The following is a 25812-nucleotide window of genomic DNA, read 5'->3' on the forward strand; positions in this document are numbered from 1 at the left end:
TTTTGACTTAAACAAAAGGTTTTGGGGATTGATGGAGATTTGGGAAAAGGGTATCTGCCCCCATCCCATTGACACCTGATACAATTGTCTGTGGTTCTAAGATACCATCTTTATCTCCCTCTCTAGCTTAACCTCCACATCTATCTAGCGGTTTATATATCCATCCATCTAAATCAATACATCAATGCTATGCTTCAGGCAAAGTGTAGAAGCTTGAATTAACTACCTGGGGAAGGAAATTTTCCAATTTTGGAGGGAGATTCCCCTGGATTTCAATCCTGGCTTTATCCCTTAAGGGCTGTGTGACTTTGGATTAGGGACATAATCAGCCTTCCTGAGACTTAGTTTTATTACATGTAAAATGGAATTTATAATAGCACGTGGACATCAGCTTAGTTGTGTAGGGAGAACTGTCTCTAGGGCATCAGGTGGGGCACTGGGAAAAAAGTGTGGGGAGGAAGAGGTTATCCTTCTCCAGCCCAAGGGATGCTGCCTATCAATTTACCCACTTCAGACCCAGGAGAGGTTTCTGTGAAACACGGGGACTTCTGTTGGATTTTTGAGAAAGGCTTGGCATCTCACAAGTAGTCAGTGTCCTCTTGGGCCACTGTGGGGAGCCTGTGCCGGGAGGCGCACAGGGCGCAGGGAGTGCACCAGGCATGGCCTACAAGTGCAGGGCGGGACTGTGGCTCTGGCCCCGCCCCACGCTCACAGGCCACGCCTCTACCCCTCCCCTCAGGTCATGCCCTGTCTGGTCTCCAGCTCGCAGTTCTGGGAGGTCGCTGGTGGTGCCTTTGGCAGTAGGGAACCCTGTGAGCGGAAAGGTGGGGGGCATGGAACCCCTTGGTGGACACAATTGGCAAAGGCTCCCATTTCCTCAGGACCAGCCTGCATCTCAGGCACAGCGAGGAGGACCCACGCACTGAGCGCTCTGAGGCTGAACCAGATCAACCAGCCCACCAGGATGGGGAAGTAGCGAGCTGTAGTCCTGGGGCTCTCTTTCACTTAAAAACAGTTAAACTGTAAAAACTGGTTTTCAACATTTTCCTGCCTCCTTTTGCAAAGGAAGGAGCGCCCTTGCTTCCTCCCAGCTGATCAGTTTGGCCCCTGAGTCCTGAAAGTTTCTGACCACCCGCCCCCCCCCCCCCACCTTACTCCTTCCCGGAGAAGAGAGATCTAGAATGTGCCATAAGGCAGTGTATCTAGTGAATCCACTGTGTCCCTTGGCTTGCCCCCTCCCCCACTGGAAGTCCCACCAGGCATGAGACCTGTTTGCTTTGCCCAGCTGCATTCCCCAGCACCTGGCCCAGGGCCTGCCCTAGGAGAGGTCAGTAAACATTCCTTAGGTGAAGAACACAAACTTTACATTTACAGAGAGTAAGAGGTGATTTTTTTTAAATCACTGTTCTATGTCCTTTACCTATTGACTCCTATGCTTCTCACAGCTGTCCTACAAGGTGGGTACAAGCATGTCCTCATTTTCACAGATAAGAAAACTGAGTCACAGAAAAATGAACTTAACTTACTGGGAGGCAGAGAAGCTGAGAAAGGAATGACATCTGCTCTCATTCAGCAAACCCAGGATGCCAGGGCTCCTTCTTAGACCCCTCTTCCGACATTTTTTTGGTACTTGATGTTGGACTTGAGAATGTTGGCTTCAAAGATCAGCTCTACCATTTGTTGATACTGTGACCTTCTGCAACTCTAACCCAGACATCAGTTTCTCCATGGGCCCTGGAGAGCGGTGCCTGATCTTTCCTTCTCTGCCCACAAGCCCTTTAGGAATCCTTTCCTTGGCTGGATGGCAGCTTCTCCCAGGGGCAGGAGAAGTTTTGGGTTGCAATCAGAGACTTCCTGAATCCTCCCCTCACTCCTCCTGTGGCTTTGGCTCTGGGCAGGGGCTCCAGGGCCTCTCACAGTTGGTGTTGGAGGCCAGAGCTGCCTTTGTCAGCCCCAGGAGGCCAGCCAGCTTTTGCCCAGGCCTAGGAGATGGTTTTATTTTTCCTGTGTGTTGCAGCTGGAACCGTTTATAATAGGAAAAAAAGAGAATGATCAGGCCAAACAGCTGGAAAATAAAGAGACTTAAAAACAAAAGGGCTAGGCCTGTTCTTCTCCTGTGGAGGCTTTGATTGAGCAGAAAATTTTAGTTCCTTTCTGAAAGGCATTTGGGCTTTTTAAATCCCCTGCAGGAGCTCCCTCTAGCCCCTGGGATGCCAGGCCCTGGCATGTCCCAATATACATGACCAGGATGGGGCCAGGCCACTCAGAGAAGGGAGCAGCAGGCCCTAGGAAATGTGCACCAGACTGGGTCCATTGGGGCCTTTGACCCCACCCACTCTGCTCCTCTCCCAGTGGGGCCCAAGACCCATAACCTTTCTTTAGTGGCCTCTTGCCTGAATTTCCTCTGCTCCCTCTGGCTTTAAATGCTGGCTGGGTGCCACTTGGGCCAGAGGGTGGGAATGGACTGCTTCTTCATTCAGAGAACCAGAGAGATTTTGCAAACAGGGAGACTGAGGCAGAGAGAGCTTTCCCCAGGCCATTCAGGAAACCTAAACATATGGACTTGTCATTTTCCTGTAAATATGAAAAACAGCTACCATTTCTTAAGCACATATAATATGGAAGGATGTAGTTGATAAATCCAGGAATTTACCTGGCAGAGGAAAGCCAGCGATCTGTCTCTCAAAAATATTGCATGGCTAGCTCTCTTCTAGTTTTATTTAGTTCCAGTTCTTGCAAATGAGCCTCTTCTTTGTGTGGCCACCCCTCACCAGGGTCTCAGCTACATCTTATACTGATGAAGGAGCACTATCAAAATATATCTAATAGCTGGGCATGGTGGTGCACACCTGCCCAACTACTCGGGAGGCTTAGGCAGGAGGATTGCAAGTTCAAGTCCAATTTCAGCAACTTAGTTGAGAACCTGTTTCAAAAGAAAAAAAGGGCTGAAGATGTGGCTCAGTGATCGAGTGCACCTTGGTACCACAAAATTAAAAGGGCTGGAGATGTAGCTCACTGGTAAAGCACTCTAATTACCAGTACTACAAAAAAAATAGCAGCAAGCACCTACTAGGTGCAAAGTGTCGTTTGCTAGACTAGACATGTTCCAGCTTTACCCCCTCTTTTCTCTCCACACAGCAATGAGCCCCGTCACTATGGTGCTACCCTTTCAGGGCACCCCGACTATGACCTACTTCCTCCAATGAGAAAACTAGGCCCTAACTCCTATAGTGTCCACTACCTCCTGTTGGTTTGTTCAAATATGTAGATTGATTCACTGATAAAGACAGAGTCCTCATGATCCAATCACTCCACTAAGCCCTGCCTCTGAACATTGCTGCTCTGGGGACCAAGCCTTCAAGATAGGAGCCTCTGCAAAAGCTGGTAAACAGCACGGCCGGGATTCAAATTCAGCCCTGCCTGGTTCTTTACATTATATGAGCCTCTGTGCTATGTGGCAGCCCTCTCTGTCCAGTGCCCACCTCTGACCTCTAGGCATTGTCCTGAAAATTACTCCAGTCACCCCTCATTCACTGGTCAGGGAGTAGGCACCATGATGACATGTAGGTATATATCAGAATCTAGGCCTCTGTTTTGAAAGAGCTTTTGGTTTACTTGGGCAGGCCAAGCTTTCTACCCCTGGTCCCTTGTCCAATAGAGAGCCTTTATGTGACAGTGGTTGAGTGCACTGTATATGGATCCCTCGTCTATATGCCAGCCAGGATGCTGGTCTTTCTCTTGATGACATCATTGCATTCCGAGCATCTGTAGTGCACAGGGGATGCAAAGGGAGCAGTAGAACCAGAGTGGATGACAGAATTTCCCTCATTTCTGCTGGTGGGTATTGGTTCCCCAAAAGCATTCCATGTGTTCAGCTGAGTTAGAGACCACACATGCTGACACCTCCCTAGTATTTCTTGTGGGCCTCCGCACCTAGGAGATTCTTTCTATGACAGTAGGACTGGAGGTGCAGAAAAGGGCTATGTACACAGGAAAAAAAAAAGTACCCATGCCGGGTGTAGAGGTACACACCAGTAATCCCAGCTACATGGGAGGCTGAGGCAGGAGGACTGCAAGTTTGAGGCCAGTCTGGGAAATTTAGGGAGATGCTACTTCAAAATAAAAGGAAACAAACAAACATTTTAATTTTTCTCAAAAAGATCTGAGCCAGTTTGGTGCTTCTTGGTTGATTCAGATAACAGTGTCATAAGAGAGGTTAGAGTCAGGTGTGGTCTCCTGCTGCCCTACAACCTCTCTGGCAGGTGATAGTGAAGGCAAATGTTAGACCAAATTTGCTACACGAATAAGAGGCATCACACAGACATTCAGCAGCAAAGTGGGGTCTTTTTTTGTTTTTGGGGTGTGTGTGTGTGTGTTGGGAAATGAACTCAGGGGCTCTCAACCACTGGGCCCATCCCCAGCCCTATTTTGTATTTTATTTACAGACAGAGTCTCACTGAGTTGCGTAGTGCCTTGCCTATGCTGAGGCTGGCTTTTTGAACTCACAATCCTCCTGCCTCAACCTCCTGAGCTGCTGGGATTATAGGCATATGATTCTGGGCATGACAAAAGTGGAGTTATTTAAAAGATAAAACAGGCCCTATAAAGTAGGTTCAACAGCTCAATGAAGTTCCAGCTCCATGTTTCTGGCTATCTGCCCACTCCCCAGGGTGAGGAGCCCATCACATTCCTAAGCAGGCTTTGGTGTCCTCAGAATTTCTACTCATAGCTGGACATAGGATGGCCTGAGGCCGGAGATGTGTGTGTACTGGGTGGGTAGTTACCCCAGCCCCACTGGCATGCAAGGTAGAGAGCATTCTAGACTCTGTTTGTTAAACCATAACACAAAGGCCTTGGACGTCACCAATGAGAGCCCATTTTTAAGTCTACCACATTTTTGTTCTTTGTTTTCTAATGTGATAATTAAATTTATTGGTGGCTGAATGATCTACTCAAGACCAAAGGATGTGTGACTAGTCCTGGAATGTGTTCTGTTGGCAAAAGTATAAATGGCAGCCATACCCCAGAGAAAAAAACCCCAACATGGTGCCTAAGGACCTCTTCTTCCTACCTTCTTCTTTTCTGCAGTGGTGCGAAAAGTTCCCTCCAGTGTGAACTCTCCCGCCAGTGCCAATTTCAAATCTCACTGGCGGGGAACCTTAGCCCCAATGAAAACTAATTTCTGGGCTCCGGAGCTGATATCTAGAAGAACTTGTCAATAAACGGGTTTCCTGACATTTTTCTAAGCCCTACCATCTCCCCCTTAGTTCTATATAAGCACCAGCTTTTTGCAATAAAATTGGAATTCTCCCGGCGAAGTGTCTTTGCGTGGGGAATTCATTCATTCTGGTGCCCCATGTGAGGATACGGGTGAGCTCTTGCCAACAAGAGCACCGTCTGCCGCTCCACCCAGACACTCCACCCTGGTCCTTGGTGGGTGTTGATGGATCAGTTGGGAGACCTGGGGCAGGCTCCTCACCTGTCAGAAGCAGAAACACAATCAGCTGTGAAATAAAAACTTGAATTCTAATTATGAAGTTGTACATATGGAGTTGCCAGGGTGTGTTGTGTTGGTGACTGATGGTGGATGAAGAAGTCCTGTGTCTGGGGGAAGTTTTTCAAGGCTGGAATGCCATACAGTGTGCACTTACAGGAACATTAGCTTGTCAAAGTCATCTTCCATTTTTTTGGGGGGGTTACCAATAATTGAACCCCAAGAATTGAACCTAGGAGCTCTCAAATATTGAGCCCCATCCTCAGCCCTTTTTGCATTTTATTTAGAGACAGGGTCTCACTTGGTTGCTTAGGGCTTCGCTTTTGCTGAGGCTGGCCTCCAACTCGTGATCCTAGTGCCTTAGCCTCCCAAGCCACTGGGATGACAGGCCTGCGCCAGAGCACCAGCATGATAGATGTTTCTTTAGTGCTGTTTCTCTCAGTGTTATTTGGTACTTTTTGTCTTCCAGTGTTGCTCTTAAGAAGTCTGATTTCCAGGGTTGGAACCTTTCTTTCTGAATGTTTTGGAGGTACTTTTGTATAGGGCGCCTTTCCCTGATTTCCCATTCTTGATGTCCACAGGGCTTTCTGAGTCTCACTTTTTGGTTTTATTCGTATGGACAGTTGCCAGCTCTGAACGCCTGAGCTGTGGGCTGTTCCTGTTCTCTGTGTGCTGTTTCTCGAAGTCCAGCTAGGTGAGATTAGCTCTGCAGTGATTTTCAACCTGGGCCAGTTTTGCCCCCCAGGAGATATTTGCCAGCATCTAGAGAGTCATCTCTTGTGGTTTCAAAATGTGGTGGGGGAACTCGTGGCATCTAGTGTTAGAGGCCAACGATGCTGCCAAGCAACCTGCACTGCAAGGCTTTCCCCAAAAAACAGAGAAAAGACTGAAAAATCATTTTTTTTTTTTTTGGCTAGCAGGGAAAAAACCCAGGGGCACTTAACCCTGGAGCCCCGTCCTCAGCCCTTTTTGTATTTTATTAAGAGATAGGGTTTTACTGAGTTGCTCAGGGCCTTGCTAAGTTGCTGAGGCTGGCCTCCAACTAGCCATTCTTCCACCTCAACCTCCCAAGCTGCTGGGATGACAGGCATGCACCCCCACACCCAGGTCTCAGTTTCTTAATCCATCAAATACAAGTTAATGGGCTGGGATTGTGACTCAGAGGTAGAGCAATCACCTAGGATGGGTGGGACCTGGTTCAATCCTCAGAACCACATAAAGATAAAGGCATTGTGTTTTGTCCAGCTACACCTAAATCAGTTATATCAGTTCAGTCACCTATATCAGTTCAATATTTATTGCTAAGGAGAGGGGTGCTTAACTTTATAATGGCTTGATTTTTGAGCATTTTTAAAAAGTTTTTCTCCTAATATATGGCTGGAACAAAATTAAACTTGTTTTGAAGAAAAAAATACATAAAATTAATGCAACCCTGTTCAAAAGTAAACACCATAAATGTCTGAGTTGCATCTTGGTGGGTATTGATTGATCAGCTGGGAGCCCTGATAATATTAAAATATTTAAAAAATACAAGTTATTTTTCAAGATTACAGGGTATGGAAAGATCAGTGAGATCTATAGAGCTCAATAGAAAAGGGTAGGTATATGTGCCTTTCTTCCATGAGTTTTTTTTTAATAATATCATATTTTTTTAGTTGTTGTTGGACACAATACCTTTGTTTTATTTATTTACTATTATGTGGCACTGAGGATGAAACTCAGCACCTCACACATGCTAGGTGAGTGTTCCACCACTGAGCCCCAGCCCCAGCCCAGCCCCTTCCATGAGCTTTTAATTGGAGAAACCTGAACAGACATGGAGCCATTCTTAAACAAGTATTGATTCTATTTGAATGAAAGGGTAATGATCACCCCTTCAGTATTAGATGCAGGGAGGCAGGGATGCTGTTTAGTGGGACACGGTCACTGTTTTGACACTGGTAACCGAGAATGGGGAGTTGGGGGCTTTGAAAGAACAGGGAAGAGACATTCTGGTTAGAAGGTGGACATGAAAACCAGGCACAGTGGCTCACACCTGTAAGCCCAGCAACTCGGGGGCTGAAGCAGGAGGATCTCAAGGTGGAGTCCAGACTCAGAAGCTCAGTGAGACCCTGTCTTTAAATAAAAAATGCTGGGACTGGAGCATAGTGGTGGAGCAGCTGCCTTGCACATACAAGGCTCTGGGTTCCATTCCCAGAACCAGCAAAATAAAACAGGTGGGAAGAGCTTCCTGTGGCCTCTCCTGGGCCTTGTGGTGTTGAAATCACATCCCTCTGTGTTCTGTTCTAGACATTTGCCCTTTGTAATTAGAACACATGCTTTGGGCTTGCCAACTCGGGTGCCTAAGCATTTGGGAAATGAGGCTAACAAACTGACTGGCTAAGCCCCAAAATGTGGTGCCCTGTCACTAAAAGAGGGCCACTGGGTCCAGACGTGGTTTCTCAAAAGAAGCCAAAGAGTTGGTTTTCTACACGAAAGTCCCTAGGGTTCAAAAAATGGCAAGAGCCGGGCACAGTGGCACATGCCTTTAATCCCATTGGTTGGCTCGGGTGGCAAAGGCAGAAGGATAGCGAGTTCGAGGAGAGCCTCAGCAAATTAAGGCCCTCAGTGACACAGGGAGACCATGTCTCTAATTAAATTACCCAATAGGGCTGGGGATGGGGCTCATGGTTCAATACTCCTACAAAAAAGCCAAGTTTAAAGGCACATCTAAGACTACGTGGTCACAACCAAACCATCCTGTGGGCAGCTCATTGGCTCCTTGTAATCTAAAAAGTATTTTAGTTTGCTAGATGAGTCCATCCAGCATTAGCACTATTGTGTGCTCCAGACCACACTGGAAAACAGGGAGAATATCAGAACTAGAACCAGCCTCTGCCCCACAGGCTAGTGGATTTTGCCCTACAGTGTTCACTGATCGTCCCCCAGGTTGCCTGCTCAGAGGTGTCAACAAAAGGGCATTGAAAAGAAAAGCTAAGAGGAGTCTTCCCTGGGCCATCTTTGAAGCAGCAGCTCCAGTTGGCTTTGTCCCAGCAGCTTGGGAGGCTGAGGCAGGAGGATGAAAATTTGGAGGCCAGTCTCAGAAACTTAGTGAGGCCCTCAGAAACTCAGGAGGCTCTGTGTGACCTGCACACTTAGGGTATGACCTCATTCTCATTTCAGAGATGAGGGAGGATGAAATGGCAGTCAGAGGCCATGGCATTTTCCAGTCCTGGGCCCATGTGAGAGCATTTGATTTCCATAACTTCGTGTTTGATGAGATGTCTGTTGCACCTGGTTCTCTTTAGCATCTGCCAACAGAAGATAGGTTACTGAGCATCAATTTATATTTGACCACAGGACATGGTCAGGGGGGGCTTGCCAACCATCTCACTGCTTCCAGATTTGGCCTCATGTATTATGCACTATTTGCTGGCCTTTTAACATCAAATAAAGGTCATGTAATAAATCCTTCCTGATTTATTCATGGTGTTTTTTTTTTTGAACCCAGGAATTGAACCCAGGAGTGCTTAACCACTGAGCCCCATCCCCAACTCTTTTATATTTTATCTAGAGACAGGGTCTCACTGAGTTGCTCAGGGCCTTGCTAAGTGGCTGAGAATGGCCTCCACCTTGCCATCCTCCTGCCTTAGCCTCATGAGTCTTAGTGATCACAAGTGTGCAACACCATCTTCAGCCTCTTGAATAATTTTTTTATAGATGGCTTTGAATTATGTTTTCATGACTATAAAATGAAAACCTTTCTTTTCTTGCCTCTGTAGACAGCCCTGGCCCTGGCAATTGCTCAGGAGCTTGGAAATAAGGTCCCTTTCTGTCCCATGGTGGGGAGCAAAGTTTACTCCATGAAGATCAAGAAGACAGAGGTACTGATTGAGAACTTTCGCAGGGCTATCGGTGAGTGTCACGTTAGAGTGACAGATGGCTGCTGCTTCTCCAGTGCTTTGAATTCTTTCATCTTAAAAATGCTTCTGTGATGTGTTAATTGGACTGCTCATGTTCTTTTGGTGCTGTTGACAAGACAGGCAAGAGCAACCAGCCATCCCAGCAGCTTGGAAGGATAAAATAGGAGGATCACAAGTTGGAGGCCAGCCTCAGCAACTTAGTGAGGCCCAGAGAAACTCAGTGAGACTCTGTCTCTAACTAATATATAAAAAGGGCTGGGGACAGAGCTTGGTGGTTGAGGGCCCCTGGGTTCCATCCCTGGTACCTAAATAAATAATAAATAAATAAAAAGACTAAGAAATCTACTTGGGAAGCTTTTGATTTAATGGTGAAGGAAAGAAAATGCAGTAGGAGGGCACAGCGTTTGGAAGTAGGGAGATGTCATGGGACCCTGTTTCACCCCCCACAGCCATCTGATTTCCTGGTGGCTGGCACTGTGTCTTCCTGCGGTGACTCTCTGAGGGACTGGCTCTGCCTCTTGATCTTCCCCAGCAGGTCAATATAAGCATTCAACTATGGGTCTCTCTCTCTCTCTCTCTCTCTCTCTCTCTCTCTCTCTCTCTCTCTCTCTCTCTCTCTTTCTCAACCATGGCCACTGAGCCACCCCCAGCCCCTCTGTGACACTAATGCTGAAATGAAGAGTTCTTATTCTGAACTGTGTTCAGAAGCTAAGCTTTGTGTCTCACTGAACTTAGACTTTTTATTTTTATTTTTTGGTATCATGGACTGAACCCAGGGGCACTTCACCCCTGAGTTCCATCCCTAGCCCTTTTTATATTTTATGTAGAGACAGGATCTTGCTCAGTTGCCAAGGCTGGCTTCCAAATCTCGATCCTCCTGCCTCAGCATCCTGAGGTACTGGGATTATACATGTGCAAAACCACACCTGGGTTTTACGTTTAAAATTTTTCTCTCTGTTGTTTTTTCTTCATTTCTCATTTTCCTTTCCCTTTTTATTTCCTATTTTTCAGGGTCTCACTATGTTTCCCAGGCAGTCCTGAAACTCCTGGGTTCAAACCATCCTCTTGCCTCAGTATGCTGAGTAACTATGGCTACAGATGTGTGCTGTGGTGTCTGGCTTACTTTTTCTTAATTAAACATGTGCCAGTGATTTTATTTAACTCATTAATTAAACATATGAACCATATTCCAACAGCTCAGGAGGCTGAGGCAGGAGGATAGGAAGTTGGAGGCCAGCCTCAGCAACTTAGCCAGACCATGAGCAACTCAGTAAAACCTTGTTTTTAAATAAAATATAAACGGGGCTGGGGATGGGGCTCAGGGGTTGAGGGACCCTTAATTCCTTTCCTGGTACCAAAAAGAACCCCCCTAAAAATGTGACCAGTAAGATATCACAATCTTTCAAATACCTGACTATTAATATTTTTAAGAACTCAAATTTTAAAAACACCATTTTTTTTGGCTAGGGCAGGGGCTCAGTGGTAGAGACCCACCTAGCATGTGTGAGGCTCTGGATTCCACCCTCAGAACCACATAAAAGTAAAATTTTTAAAAAATGAAGGAATTGTGTCCATCTACAACTTAAAAAATTTTTTAAAAACCCCATTTTTGTGAGACAAAAATCTTTTATAACTAGTCTTCACACAGTTGCTTCTGTTTCAATGGCTCAGCAGGAACTGAAATGCTTTAAAATTTGAAAAAGTAGAGGTCACCAGTCACATTTGATGAGAGTCACCCCTGGGGTGGGGGGGTGGGGGACACAGCAGGGGCTTTTGATGGCAGCAGGTGAGGAGAAATTTCTAGATTCTGCCACAGAATGAAAGGGCAAGCCGTGGCCTCCCCTCAGACAGGAGCCTTCTGTCCCTGCACCTTTGACTTCCTGCAAAGCTGCAGAGGGAGGGAGAGAGGGTCATCTGTCACCATCTGTGCCACTCCCTTGATGTGATAAAGGTTTCTGTCAGGGACTTAGAAACCCGAGCCAGTAGAAGAAACCCATATCCTTTGTGCTGTCGTGGCCAGAGACAGTGCCTGCAGCCCCTCTCCTGGCCACCAGATGGGCCCATGGTCCACTGGGCCTTCCCCTGTCTACTTGTCACCACTGAGAAACTTCTAGACAAAAATGAGTGGCTGAGAGATGGGGATAACTTTCATTTCCTCCTGGAAAAATTTCATATCACTGTCCCCTGACAGTGAGTATGGGCAGGCATTACATTTGGAGGAATTTCCTCTTTGCAGAATAGAAAAGGTTCTATTAAAAAAAATCAAAGAAGGCTTAAAAGCCCAGAATTTTCCAAGCTTGACAGAATTTCTGATACCTTCATGTTGTCTGGGAAATTTCTTTTCTTTTTTTTGTACCAGCGATTAATCCCAGGGGCCCTCGACCCCTGAGCCCCATCCCCAGTCCTATTTTACATTTTATTTAGAGACAGCATCTCTTTGAGTTGCTCAGGGCCTCAGTGTTGTGGAAACTGGGCTCTAACCCATGATCCTCCAGCCTCAGCCTCCAGAGCTGCTGGGACTCGAGGTGTGTGCAGTTGCTCTGGTCTTTGCTTGGGAAGTTTGTCTTGGGGTTTAGGAGCTGGGAATGTGGTTCATCAAACACAGAATGTGGCTTCTCTTTTTGGTGTTTTCCAAAAGGCCAATTTATAGGCTCTCAGGTGGATCCCAGGCAGAGGAGAGCTGGCCCTTAGCTTTCAGTCTTGAGTGTCCTTGTCCTGGTTGGGTTTCTGGAGAAGAGAAGGCAAGGGATGGTGTGATAAGATAATGCCCCCCCCTTGAACAGTGGGAAGGGGCCTGAGTGTCTGATCCTGTGGCCATGTGTCTCAGCCTTTGGGACATTTCTATATCAGCTCACACAGAGCCCGATGGCCACCTGCCAGCAGAAGTCCTCTGTGGCCTTCCCATCTTCCCATTTGTCAGGAGAGCAGCGAGCCTCTTTTTTTTTTTTTTTTTTTTTTTTGAGGAGGTGCACCACGGATTGAACCCAGGGCACCTAACCACAGAGTCACTTCCAAGCCACTTGAATTTATTTGGAGACAGGGTCTCACTGAGTTGATCAGGGACTCACTGGGTCCCTGTAGTGTTGCTCTCCACCCATGATGGTGTCTCCGGATTGTACTGTAAGGTGACTTGTCAGTTCTTGTACTGTGGCAGTTTGAAGTAAGAAGGCTGTTGGTGGGGAGGAGATTGATGTGGAGAGAATGATGTTCCTGCTTCTCACCGTGTCCCCATTGGCCATCCCTCCCAGGGCTTCAGATAAAGGAGGCCAAGGAGGTCTATCGGGGGAGGTGACTGAGCTCATGCCATGTGAGACCGAGCACCCCATGGGTGGCTACGTCAAGACCATAAGCCATGTGATCATAGGGCTCAAGACAGCCAAGGGCACCAAGCATCTCAAGGGGAGTTTGTCCTGAACCCTGCCCTCGGCACTGCGGCACCAGGAAGGTGGTGTGACTTCTGTGTCCCTCTTTCCTTGGCCTCTGCACTGTTGATGCCATATGGGACACTCAGGATAACACTGTGTAGTATAAAGGGACACCTTGTAGAGGGCTTGGACATAGGTCCCTTTATGAGGTAGTTCTTTCTTTTCTCATTGCTTCTGGGAGTCGTGTCGTTAGGTCAAGAAATTGCTTCTGCCATCTCATCCCCCACATGATGATCATTGGCCAGCCAGGCACAGTGGAGCATTCCTGTCATCCCAGTGGCTCAAAATGCTGAGGCAGTAGGATCACAAGGTTGAGACCAGCCTCATCAACTTAGTCAAGGCCCTGAGCAGCTCAGGGAGAGTCTGTCTCTAAATAAAATAAAAAATGGGGATGGGTATAGGGCTCAGGTGTAAGTCACCCCTGGGTTCAATTCCCAATAGTGCACCCTCACCTCCCCAAAAAGTCAAAGTGGACATAATTTTGTTTTCTTTTTCTTTCTTTTTTATAATGTTTTTACTCATCCACTGTTGTTATGATTGACTCACACTAGCCCTGTCTCTGTCCCCTACTGCATAGCCAGGTCACCTGCTGAGGGCTTGGGGAGGTATTTTACCTGTGGTTCCTCTCAGCTGTGTGCCCGTGTGTGCAGGTGCCATAAATCTCATTTCCCCTGTTTTCCAGATCAAGGCCTCAGGCTCAGAAAGAGGCTCTGCAGTCATCCTGTGTCCAGTGCTGGCTGAGGGGCAGGGTGACTGTGGGTCCTCTGGTGCTGGGTGACCCCTACGAGTCCTCTGAGCTCTCTGAGACTTAGTTTCTCTTCTCTAGACCACTCTCCATCCACCATAGAATCTTTCCATCTTTCCCCCTTTTATAATTTGATGGTTCTTTGATTCCATGACGTGGTTTCTTGGTCACTGCTTTATGGAGATCATGAAAATGTCATTTCTTCCAAGGGCTATTTTTCTCTTTCCTAATGGGACCTTCATCTCAGGAGCTTGGCTCTGCAAACCTCTCTCTCTTTTTTTAATCCCTCACCACATCCTGACCACCCTGGATTAATGAGGTTCTGAGAAGGTGGCCCCTTCTCAGTAATGACACCTTGAGCCAGTTCATCTGGAAAATCAACCATATAAAAGTGCCTGAGAGGAAAAGAGAAAAATTGTCCTCTTCCCTGTAGGAGAGAGGACACAGGAACACAGTGAAAATTTGAGCCATCCATCAGTCTGCTTTGTCCAGCTTCTTGAAGAAAAGAGTCTAACGGAGAAGCAGAAAATTGTCTTCCCAAACAAAGGTGGTACTCACCTCTGATCCCAGCAGTTCGGGAGGCTGAGGTAGGCTGATCATGAGTTCATAGCCAGCCTCAGCCAAAGTGAAGCCCTAAGCAACTCAGTAAGACCCTGACTCTAAATAAAATGCCAAACAGGGCTGGGGATGGGGCTTGATGGTGGAGGACCCCTGAGTCCAATCCCTGGTACCCCCAGCCCCCCACAAACCCAAGTCCTTCTGGGCAGTTTTCCCACATGTATAAGATATTCAGACAGAAGGACCTCAGGTGCATTGTGTGGAGTTTTGAAGTGTGTGAGTTTGAGGGAGGCTTACGAATCTTGGACTGGGGACTCCCCAGCCCTGGTCCTGTTTGCAAAGTGCCCCAAGGAGGCTAGAGAGGCTGGGCCCTGGCAAGCTCCTGGCAGCTCTGTTGGGGTACAGTTGTGAACACGATCCACCTATTTTAAGTGTGTGTGGCCCACAGGATTTGGATGCATGACATAGTTTACACTCCCCATCTTAATTCTAGAACATTGTCGTGACCTTCCAAGGGACCTCATTTCCATGAATGGCCACCTGCTGTCCCTCCCCCTGGCCTTTGGCCACCACATACCGACTTTGTTTTTGGATTGGCCTTTTGGCGGGCCCCTCCTGCTGAGGGAGCCCTGCACTGGGTGTTAGTCCGTGTCGTGTCCCCCGCCACTCCCCTTTGACTCTAGACTCTGTCTGGGACAGAGTTCATGTGTATTTCCACAAGGTGGCCATCTGTAGCAGCTGCTCTGGAAGCTCAGCCTCAGGACCTGTCTGCCATCCGGGTCCTGCAGAGGCTGCGGTCCTTGCCCAGTGCACACCCCTAGGGAAGAGCAAGGCCCAATCGAGCACCATCACCCCAAGATGTGTGTGCACAGCCTGGGTATGAAAGGTGCTAGAATTTGCTTTCTTCTGGTCCTGGGGTTCAAACACAGAGGTGTGGCCATAGTGAACCTGTGCTCTGCCACTGAGCTGGGCCCCAGCCCTAGGGACTAGCTATGTGGTCTAGACTGGCCTCCACCTTGGTGATCCTCCTTCCTGAGCTTCCTGACACAGAAAGTTTGGGAGTATTCCAACTTATATTTCCCTTCTGAGCTGGACTTCTCTGTGGGTGCTTTTGGGTGCTGTCACATAGAGGAGGAGACCGAGGCCCAGAGAGCCAGAATCACGGGCCACGTCAAATGCAGCCTCATGTGGCTAAGCAGGAAGCTCTGGTGTCCCTAACCCAAAGACTGGAGCTGCAGTGGTAATCCTGGGGGGTGTTGTGGGGCGTGGCCATGGACACATGTCCCCTCTAAAGGCAGGTGGGTCCCTGTGATGACAATGCTCCTACCACTTTGCAACCATAGAAGGCAAGGCAAGGAAGAGTAATGGTGACGTTCTCTTGTCTCCTGAAGGCAGACACGACGACCCTCAGGTTCACTTCCTGATGTGCTAAGCCCCCAGTCCAGGCTCTTGTGCCCTGCCACAAACCTTTATACCCATCCACTCCTGGGGTGGTTGACTACCTCAGTTGTCTATCTGTCTGTCTGTCTGTCTTTTATGTTTAGTCCTGTGAATTGAATCCGTAGTGTTTAAGCAGGGAGCCAGAAGACTTCCCTTTTTATTTTGCTTTGTATTGTTTTGAGAGAGGCAGGCCTCCAACTTGGTGATCTTCCTACCTCAGCCTCCTGAGTCCCTGGGATGACAGGTGTGCAACCCTGTGCCTGGCCCCTCAGTTCTCTTACAGAAAGGTGCCTTCCCTCGTGGTCAGAAGGTATTGGAATATGCATCATGGTTGTCTGAGTCCCCTTTTGTCTTGTTTGGTTTCGTTTTAGCTGAACCCCAGCATTTTTGAAAGTCTGCAGAAGAAGCGAGTTGAGGCCAGGGACATCATCTACATGGAGGCCAACAGCGGGCCCTGAAGGTATGCTCCCAGGGGACAGTGCCACGCCTGAGGGTCTGCCAGAGGGAGACCTGGGTGACCAGGGAGTCACACTGCTCAGCGGAGTTGGGTGGGGGAAGTTCAGCAGCTGTCCCTTTACCTAAGTCACCTTGGCTTTTCTCTGTCTTCCTGTCCTGGTGACTTCAGCAAGCAGAGTGTTCAAGACTCAAACCCTGTGGGGGACAAGGACCAGACAGCCTTTGTCCCTTCCCGCTGCCCCAGGTGGCATCTTCCATCTTCCTTTATCTCCCTGGTGTCCCTCCCTGAGTCCTGAGCCTGGGGACTAAATCATGTGCCTCCTCCTCTATCTGCTGCTGCATCCCACAGTGGCTGCACCTCCCTGGTTCATGGATGAGCCTAAGGCCTCATTTCACCCATAAATCACCACCTAAAAGAGCCCAGGCTTTAGGCTCCAGTGAGTCCCCTGCATGCTCCTTTATCAGGAGTGAAAAGAAAGAGGAAAGAATCTTCCAGAAAGTCTCAGGTGTTGGCCAGGCAGGTCTGGGAGCCCAGTGTGGCACCAGGCCATGAGGCGCAGGTGGAGGGAGCAATTGGGGTCCTTGGTGGGCAGCGGAGACCTTTCTGTCACTGAGCTCTATGTGGTCCTGGTGCCCCCGGTCTGCTGGCAGAGGCAGGCAGGTGCGACTCCTTGGCCACAGAGTTCACTGTGGAGACCGAGGAGGACATGCCCTGCCCAAGGGTGCTGTGCACAAGAAGAAGGAGGTCATCTAGGATGGGACTTTGCATGACCTGGACGTGCCCACACCAGGCACCAGGGACAGGCCTTGTGGTCCAGAACATTCCCAAGGCCCTGGGAACCAGTTGTCAGGGCTGTGCTGTCCTCCTGGATGTCCTCTGGGATGCTCAGCAATGAGCATGACATGAGCTTCGTCCCCTGTCCCAATGTCTAGATGCTGCCACAGCTGATCTCTGGGCTTGGTCTTCTCCTGGTCGCTTGGCAGCCTGCTGGGGGCTGCTCTCCACCTCGGGCTGGGGGTTGCCAGCAGGAGCCTTCACAGGGCTTCAAACAGCCTCACAGAGCCCCTGACCTCTGCAGAGCTCAAGCCCCAAGTCCTCCAGCTCCCAGCTGGCCCTACACTGGGCCCCTTCTGGACAGAGAGTCAGATTTGCTCTTCATCCTGAAGGGGGTCTCCTCCTCCCCACAGGAATGGGCTTTCTTTTGGGAATCTGTTTTTGTTTGTTTGTTTGTTTGTTTTTTGTCCCATGGAACTTTGCCCAGGAGAGGCTAGAGACTCTTGGGATTGGAGTTTCTTCCTACCTGGTTGGAAGGTTTTTTTTTTTTTTTTTTTTTGTATTGAAGCTTAAACCCCAGTGTGTTTACCCATGGAGCCACATCTGCAGCCCTTTTTATATTTTATTTAGAGACAGGGTCTTGCTGAGTTGCTCAGGATCTCACTAAGTTTCTGAGGCTGGCCTCCAACTTGCGGTCCTTCTGACTCAGCCTCCCAAATTGCCAGGATTTTTAAGACACGTGCAAACATGCACGACTCTGCTTGATTCTTGCAGGTCAGTGGAAACCTCGAGGGGATCCCTCTGAGTTCAGGAACCCCTCATCCGTCCCAGGGGAGCTGTGCTGGGCCTTTCCACCTCAGGCTTCCAAGTTTAGTAACATGAGGGACCCGCAGGAGGCAGGAAGATGGGCTTTGGTAGCTGTCTTAGAAAGTCCTCTCTCCTACAGGGGAGATAAGACATCCTGTGCATGATGGGCCAGTTGATGAAGCCAAAGAAGACAGAGATCACAGGGAAGATGCATGGTGAAGCCTGAGCCTGGAGCCGAGTTGAGGCCCTGCCTCTGATGTGCTCCCAGCTCTAAGAGCTCCCCCACTGCGTGGCTCTGAGTCTTAACTCCCTTTAGAAGCTGTGGCCAAACTGTGTGTTCTGGTCCCACTGAGGTCAGCATCTGCTTCCTTTGAGGTCCCAGAAAAGTGCCGACTTTGACACCAGGCAGTGGGTCTTCCTTGCTCCTTTGTGGACTTATTTTTTTAAATTTTTTAATTTTTTTGATGCCAGTGATTGAACTCAGGGGTTCTCGACCACTGAGCCCCGTCCCAGAATTTTTATTTTTTATTTAGAGACAGGGCCTGGCTGAGTTTCTTAGACCCTTGCTAGGTAGCTGAGGCTGGCCTCCAAATTATGATCCTCCTGCCTTAGCCTCCCCGGCTCCTGGGATGACAGGCATGTGCCACTGCACCCGACTCTTCCCCAATTTTATATCCTTCTCAGGCCCATTACCACTTTATTCCCTGAAAACGTAAGTTCAACATGAATCCACTGTTGCCTTGAAGCCTTGCAGCAGCCTAAGCATCCTCCATGAGTGGTCAAGAGCAGATCCATCTCTGAACTCAGTTTTGACAGCCCCGCATCATGGCTCTGGGAGAGGACAGGCCTCAGATCCCAGTTCTTTGGAAACAGCTCCATTCTGATGACAGGGGGTGCTGGTTTGGAAGGTGAGGGCTGGGACCTGAGGCAGGTCTGCCATTCTGCAGGAGCTGGTGGTTCTGGGGGGCTGAGGCTGGGCCTTCTCTGACCCTTCTTGCTCGGGTTTCCTGGTGGAGAGGATTCTTGATGCACTTGATGGAAAGTTCATTAACCTGAGAATTGTCACGCAAGGCCCCAAAAAGGGCTCCTTGACTGAGTGTAGCAGAGGAGAATCTGCATATGAAAACGCATCTCCCTGGGGCTCCCAAGTGGGGTGTCTCCGCATAAGGCTCAGGACTCAATGGGGTGGCTCCAGGACACTGCACCCCACACAGCTCCACAAAAGGCTTTTTGTGGCATTTTGGTGCAATGATGCCTGTTTTCTTTTTTTAGATGAGGGTATAGGGATTCAACTCAAGGGCTCTTGACCCCAGAGCCCTGTCCCCAGCCTTATTCTGTATTTTATTCAGAGACAGGGTCTCAACTGAGTTGCTCAGGGCCTTACTAAGTTGCTGAGGCTGGCCTCCAATTTGCGATCCTCCTGCCTCAACCTCCCAGGTTGCTGGGGTTATATGCATGTGCCATCACACCTGGCATGATTCTTGTTTTCAAATGATGACACCAAACCTGGAATGGGTCTAGTACCCAACCTGGGGTCAGAAAGGCAGTAGGAGAACCAGGCTGCAGGGTTGGGTCTGGAAAGAATTGAGGTGTGGAGAAGAGAGCAAATGACATTTCCCCCACTGGCTGCCACCTTGTCCAAGGCGAGATCAACAAGTACATCGACCAGGGCATGTCAGAGCTTGTCCCCAGTATGCTATTCATGTTCGAGGTATACATGCTGGACATCGAAGGCTTCTCGTCCTTGCACTGAGCTCTGGAATCATCCATCACCCCCATCAAAATTTTTGCCTCCGACCGAGGCCACTGTGTTATCAGGTAGGTGCTGCCAGCTGTCCCTGCTCCCGGGGTCTGTCCCCACCTATGACATCACAAGTCTGGATGGGATGAAGGGAGTGCATATTGCCCCTGGGCGACTGAAGGCTGCAGCTGCCCTGTCCCTGATGGGCAGGTTCTCCGCAGTCTTCTGAGGCTCCACAATCCTGTGGGGAGCAAAAGCATGAGGAGGTGGGGCCCCTCTGGTGACTTGAGCATCAGCTCCCACACACTGGCTCCCAGAGGCCAGCAGAGCCCATTAATCTTTAATGAGGACACTGAATGACATTGAACCTTGTCCCTTGGCATAGGTGGAAACACAGGTTTGTCTCTAAATTTGTTCTTCTTAGCTCCCCATGACAGCAGCATGCATCCTGCCATGTCACCTAAACAGGGTGTGATTTTCATTCCTGTGGCTGGCCCTGCTGTTGTGTGTCCCTGGTTGTGTTTCTATGTGAACATAGGAAAGTGAGGTCCATTCATTCCTTTGTCTCTCCCAGTCCCTCCCCTCCCTTCCCTTTGTCTCATTCAATGAAACTCTTTTCTCTTCTCCCGTATTGTGAGTCAGCCTCTGCATGTCAGAGAGGACACTCAGCCTTTGGTTTTTGGAATTGGCTTACTTACTGAGCACGATCCTCTCCAACTCCATCCATAGACCTTCAAATGCCATCATTTCATTCTTCTTTATGTCTCAGTAATATTCCACTGTGTATAGGGACCACAGTTTCTTTATCCGTCCATCTGCTGAGGAGCACCTAGGCTGGTTCTGTAGCTTGGCTACTGTGAGTGGAACTGCTCTAAACACTGAGAATGCAGGTCTCTCCAGGAACAAAACCAGTAAGGAGAGTAAGACCTTCCTGGAGACACAGTGGGGCCTCTGGCAACTGCCTGGCTTCAGGCTGCCATTGAGTATAGCTGCTCAAGGCCGTGGGGACAGGGGTTCAGAATGGCTTCAACACATCTTTAGCACAGTGGCCCTGCTATCTGTGCCACAGCTTGGGGACATTCCTTCCTGGGCCTCTGCGCTGGAGGCCTCCTCGCCTTCCCTCAGGCCCAGTGGCTGCAGTGGGCAGGTGGCGCCCTCGGGGTTTTCTGTCTTCCTTGTTTAACAGGAGCTGGGCCTGGGCCTGCTCAGCACAGGTAGCAGGAGGGCCCCTTCCACCACAGTAGCCGAGGGCCATGGGGGTGAATCCCTGAGGATGCATGCTGGGGTAGGAATTAGAAAAGAACCCTGTGGTCTAAGTGTCTCAGGATGGCTAGAGCCAGAAGTGAACCCCCATTTGCCCAGACTGGCTACTGAGTGTCAGACAGTGGGAAATTCAGTGGCTCTTGATGGAGAAGCCCCATCTCAGGACCTAGTGGATCATAGCACAAGGCCACCCACGGGTCCCTGCCACTGGATGCTCCCTTGCCCTTGGGATTTGAGCGAGTGACCCAGGCTCATGGGCAGCATTGTGTGGTCTCCCCAAGTCCCCTGACAGTGAATGGACAAGATTAGGGTGAAAGTGCCTCCCGCAGCCTTGGGGGCAGTTGGTGTCAGCCCAGCCAGCTGCTGGGGGAGCTCAGGACACTGTGGTTGGCATTGGGGGCCGGGGGCTCTACAGCCACCACATGACACTGTAGGAGTTCTCTCACTGGGTCCCTTCACTGGGTCCCCTCGCTGGGTCCCCTCACTGAGTCCCACCTGGCTGGCTGAGGGCTCCACATGGATACATGGCACCCCCTGCTGGGAGCCCTGCTCACAGCACCCCCTGGGTCCCTGGCCTGGCCAGCAGGTGTCTTCAGAGGTTGCTGCTCTGTCCACCCTGAGCCCCAGAGAAAGTTCCATGGCAAAGTGGCTCTGACCTGAGAACCTGCCTGTGGGGATGGGGCCACGTGGTCTCCAGAACAAGACTCTGGTGCCTAGTCCCAGGGATGTGGTGGAGCAGAACTGAGGGATGTGACTGCTGCCCCCCAAGCCCAGGAGCAGGGGCTGTGACCTGGTGTCCAGGGAGCATGTAGCCTAGAGGCAGGCTGGGCTGTGACCAAGGCTGGACTGGGCCAGGAGCCAGAGCTCTGGGCAAGATGGGGTTTGGGCATGGGCTGAAGAGTATCTGGGACATGGGAACACTATGGGCAACTCTTGACCTGCTGCCCACAGGCTGCTCCCAAGGGGACCTTCCAGCTCAATGCCCCACAGACCCATGTCTGACCCCCGGGCTTATGAGTCACAGGGCGAGTAGGGACAGTGTTGGCTGAGAGTTTCTTCTCCTGAATTCCATGTGGGCCTTTGGGGGCAGTGCAACATCTTAATGGACTGTCCTGACTTGGGGACCTGCCCAGGCCAGAGCCAGCAAGTGTCCACCCCAGATGCACCTGACTTCAAGGCCCACCCCCACCCAATGCATTTAGAGACAGAGTCTCGCTGAGCTGCTTATTTACCACCTTGCTTTTGGTGAGGCTGGCGTCCAGCTACAACCCTCCTGCCTCAGCCTCCCAAGCTGCTGAGATGATGGGCATGGGCCTCTGCAGCATCCAGTCTTTTTAAAAAGTCTTAGGTGGTGAGTCTGGATGGTGGCCTTGGCCTTCTCATTTCCTTCTGTGTGGGGCTAAGGAGGGAGCCCAGTACCTCCTGTGCCAGACCAGCTACAGGCCATAGGCTTCAGGCCATAGGCAGTGGTGTGGCCTGGTCCCAGTGGGAGCCTGTGGCCTGATCCCAGGTGGGGCTTTTACAGCCCTCTGGAGATGCAGCTCCTACACCCTGGAAAGCTCCAGTATTGCTGAGTGTGTCCACAAAACTGCAAAACTGCCACCAGACTAGGTTTTAGAATGCTGCCACCCCCATCCCCGTCAGCTGTCCACAGCCCCTCTGCTGCTGCGTCCTGTCCATCACTCTGACCTCAGGCAGCAGAAGGCTGCTTTCTGTCCCTTAGCTTTCTGTGGCTGTGTGTGGGGTGTGACTGACAGGCTTCACCCCTGTCCTCCAGGCCCTCGAATCCCCCGTGGCTGAGGAACACCCACTGCATGGGGACTTCACCAGCTAATGGATCTGTGCAAGCTCTTCGGAGGGTTTGGCTGTGGGAGTGATGCTGCTGGAGACCTGTGGGGACTTCAGTTTCTTTCTTTTGGATCTGTGTGAAGGGGTGGAGCTGCTGGGTCACACAGAAACTGTGACCTTCCAAGGAACTGCCAGTAGGATGTCTTTATTGCCACACTCCTATCAGGAATGTCTGAGGGTCTTGGTTTTTCTACTTGCCACTTGACATCTGTTAGTGTCCAACACAGATGTCCTGGTAGGTGTGCAGTGGCCTTTCACTTGATTTGCATTTGCCAAGGGCCAGCGAGACTATATTTTTTTTTGTTTTACTGACTATTTGTATATCTTTATAGAAATATCTGTTTGTATCCTTAGCCCTTTTTTATTATGTTATCTTTTTATTATTGAATTGTAAGATCTCTTTATATATTGTGGATACTAGACCTTTTCCACATTTGTAATTTGTGAGTTTTTTTTTCTTTGAGTAGTCTTTTCAGTGTTTGAACAGGGTATTTGACATAAATGAGCTTTGAATGTGCTGGAGGTGTATGTGGCTCAGTGGTAGAGTACTTGCTCAGCATGCCCAAGGCCCTGGGTTCCACATACAGCATCACATACACATACAAAAAACAAAGAATTGCAGTTAATCTGCTTTTTCTTTTGTGTTTTTTGCCTCATATTTAAGATATCATTGTCCAGCCAGAAGCAGTGGCATACACCTATAATTCCAGAGGCTGAGGAGGCTGAGGAGGCTGAGGAGGCTGAGAAGGCTGAGGAGGCTGAGGCAGAAGGATCATGAGTTGGAGGCCAGCTTCAGCTAAGCCCTAAGCAACCCAGCAAGATCCAGTCTCTAACCAAAAATTAAAAAGGGCTGCATCTGGGGGTCCATGGTGGAACCACCCAGCACCAAACAAAATTAACAAAATAGGGGTTCTCTGGGGCAACCTGAGGGTCAGTTGATTACCTGTCCCTGGCTCTGCTTTCCTTCAGTCACCCCCTATCTCTCTGTTGTTGTCAGTGCCCCTTCCCAGTTCCCAGTGTCTTGCCTCAGACAAGCATAGGTGATGGGACTCCTCTTGGCCTTCACAGGGGCACTGAGGACATCCCCTCTCCACACCAGATCCCCCTGCACCTGCTGGACCGTGGGATGATCCTCTGCACAATGCTCTTTTCCCCCCACAGGAGATGAAGCAGGTGCACCCCTGCCGCCATCCCCTCCTGCCTTCACTTTCGGCCCCTCACCACCCTGGGCAGCTCCTGTTACCCAGAGGCTCTGTCCCCTCATCTGCAGGGTGGGTTGGTTACGGGGACATTGTCCAGTGTCCCAGAGCCTCTGTTCCCCTGGGTCTTGCCTGTTCTCACCTTTAACCCCCTTTGGCCAAGTTTGAGGGAGAGAATAAAAATCAGGGACCTGACAACAACCAGGGATGGAACCAGGGCCTTAGACTCAGAGCCTGTCTCCAGCCCTGTTCTGCCTTTGAATCAGAGACAGGGTTTCACAGAGCTACACAGGGCGTCACTTTTGCTGAGGCTGACTTGAACTCACGATCCTCCTGCCCCGGCCTCCCAAGTGCTGGGATGATAGGCCTGTTCTCTAAGCCCAGCTGAAGGGCTTTTCTGGGGCACCTTGCAGCAGTGGTGGTGTGCATAGGGAATTGCTGAGAGCCACAGCTGAGTCAGAATGGCCCCTGGCATTTTGCCAATAGTATTGGTTGAGAGGCAAGCCATTAAGATGATGCTGGAATGATTCAATTGTATATTAGACCTTTACTGTCTGCTTAGACCACCTACTTTGGAGTTCTTGTGGGAATTCCTGGAGAGTTTGCATTGATTGGAAAAGTGCTGGAGGAGGGATTTCTGGTTGGTAGTTCCTGGAGGAGCCGTGTGGCTGGTGTTCAGGAGAGTTCCCTGAGAGCATGTGGAGTGTGCTGGTAGAGTTCAGAAATAAAGTTTGTTCGTGCTCTAGTGGCTCATAATTTGTGCCCAGCAAGACTGCAGCATTTGGTGGCCCATACGGGAAATGCCTGAAGCTTGGAGGTAAGTGAAATTGCTCGCCCCTGAGGGAAGGCGAGAGAATGGGTGACCATTTCAAAAAACCATGTGTTCTTGTTTTGATTTGTTTCGTTTTTGTTTCAAGCTGCCTATCCCTAGAACTTTCTCAGGCAAACTTGAAAATAAGGTTGGCTTAAGGTTTGAAGTTGTTTGCCCCTGAGGAAGAGATAGAAATAGACCACAAATGCACATGTCAAAAAAATAGGAAAATTGATACAATGATTTTATTGTTCCATTTTTGTTTCATTCTGTTTCAGTTTTGTTTTTTATTATAGTAGATCAGAAATTAGCAAAAAACAAACTGAAAGAGTGTTAAGTAAATTGTTAGAGGTTCAGACTATGGTAGAAATCATGTTAGATCAAGCAAAAGAGAAGGTCTCTTGAGCTAGTCAGACAGAGGAAGAAAATTTAAAGGAAGAAAGCTTAGAGGAGAAACAGCTATCAAGGGGAAGCTACAACAGGAGGCTGCTACTAACTCCGTTCTATCACCAGAGGTCGTAATTCTACCAACAGCTCCATCTCTGGAGACAACTGAGTGGTCCTCAACCCCTGTAGTTGATAGATGGGATCCTGAGACAAGACCTCAAAGATTAGCATGCCCTGTACTTGAGCAGTCAGGAGGGCAGCGAATTCACTATGCTTTAGATTTCAAAACAGTGAAGCAGTTAAAGGAGGCTATAACAACCTATGGTCCCCAAGCACACTTCACTGTAAGCATGGTCTAATCCATTACCAACTTGAACTTGATGCCAGCAGATTCGGCTAGTATGCGTAAAGCTGTGCTGAATGGAGGGCAATATTTGTTAAGGAAGGTAGCCAATGAGGAGTTTTGCATGGAGACGGCTAGGCGATATGCAGCAGCCCGTTATCCTCAGAGAAATCTACATATGTTGTTAGGAAAAAGACCTTATGAGGATCAGAAGCAACAAATTAGATATGATCCTGCTACATACTCACAAATTGCTGCAGATGCAGTTAGGTCATGGAAGACTTTACAAGGACATGGAGATTTACAGGTGAATTATCTAAGATAATACAAGGAGCTAATGAACCTTACGCTGAATTTGTAGATAGGCTTATTCAAACAGCTACCAGAGTTTTGGGGAATACAGAACAAGCAATGCCATTAATAAAACAACTGGCTTATAAGCAAGCAAATTATTGGTGCAGAGAGGTCATTAGATCATGGAAACATGAAGATATAAACACATATATTAAATTTTGTAGAGACATTAATGAAAAAGGGCAAGTCTTGGCAGCTGCAGTACAACAGGCTTTAGATGTCAGGCCCAAAAACATGCTACAATTGTGAACAAACAGGACATTT

The 25812-nt window shown here is 49.2% G+C and overlaps 1 pseudogene; it reads left to right on the forward strand.

Annotated features, from left to right (window-relative positions):
- Positions 1 to 659: 659 nt before the first annotated feature.
- LOC143640390 (ruvB-like 1) lies at positions 660 to 24368 on the forward strand (annotated as a pseudogene).
- Positions 24369 to 25812: the final 1444 nt, after the last annotated feature.

Source organism: Callospermophilus lateralis, unplaced genomic scaffold (assembly GCF_048772815.1).
Source record: "Callospermophilus lateralis isolate mCalLat2 unplaced genomic scaffold, mCalLat2.hap1 Scaffold_2125, whole genome shotgun sequence".
Taxonomy (NCBI): domain Eukaryota; kingdom Metazoa; phylum Chordata; class Mammalia; order Rodentia; family Sciuridae; genus Callospermophilus; species Callospermophilus lateralis.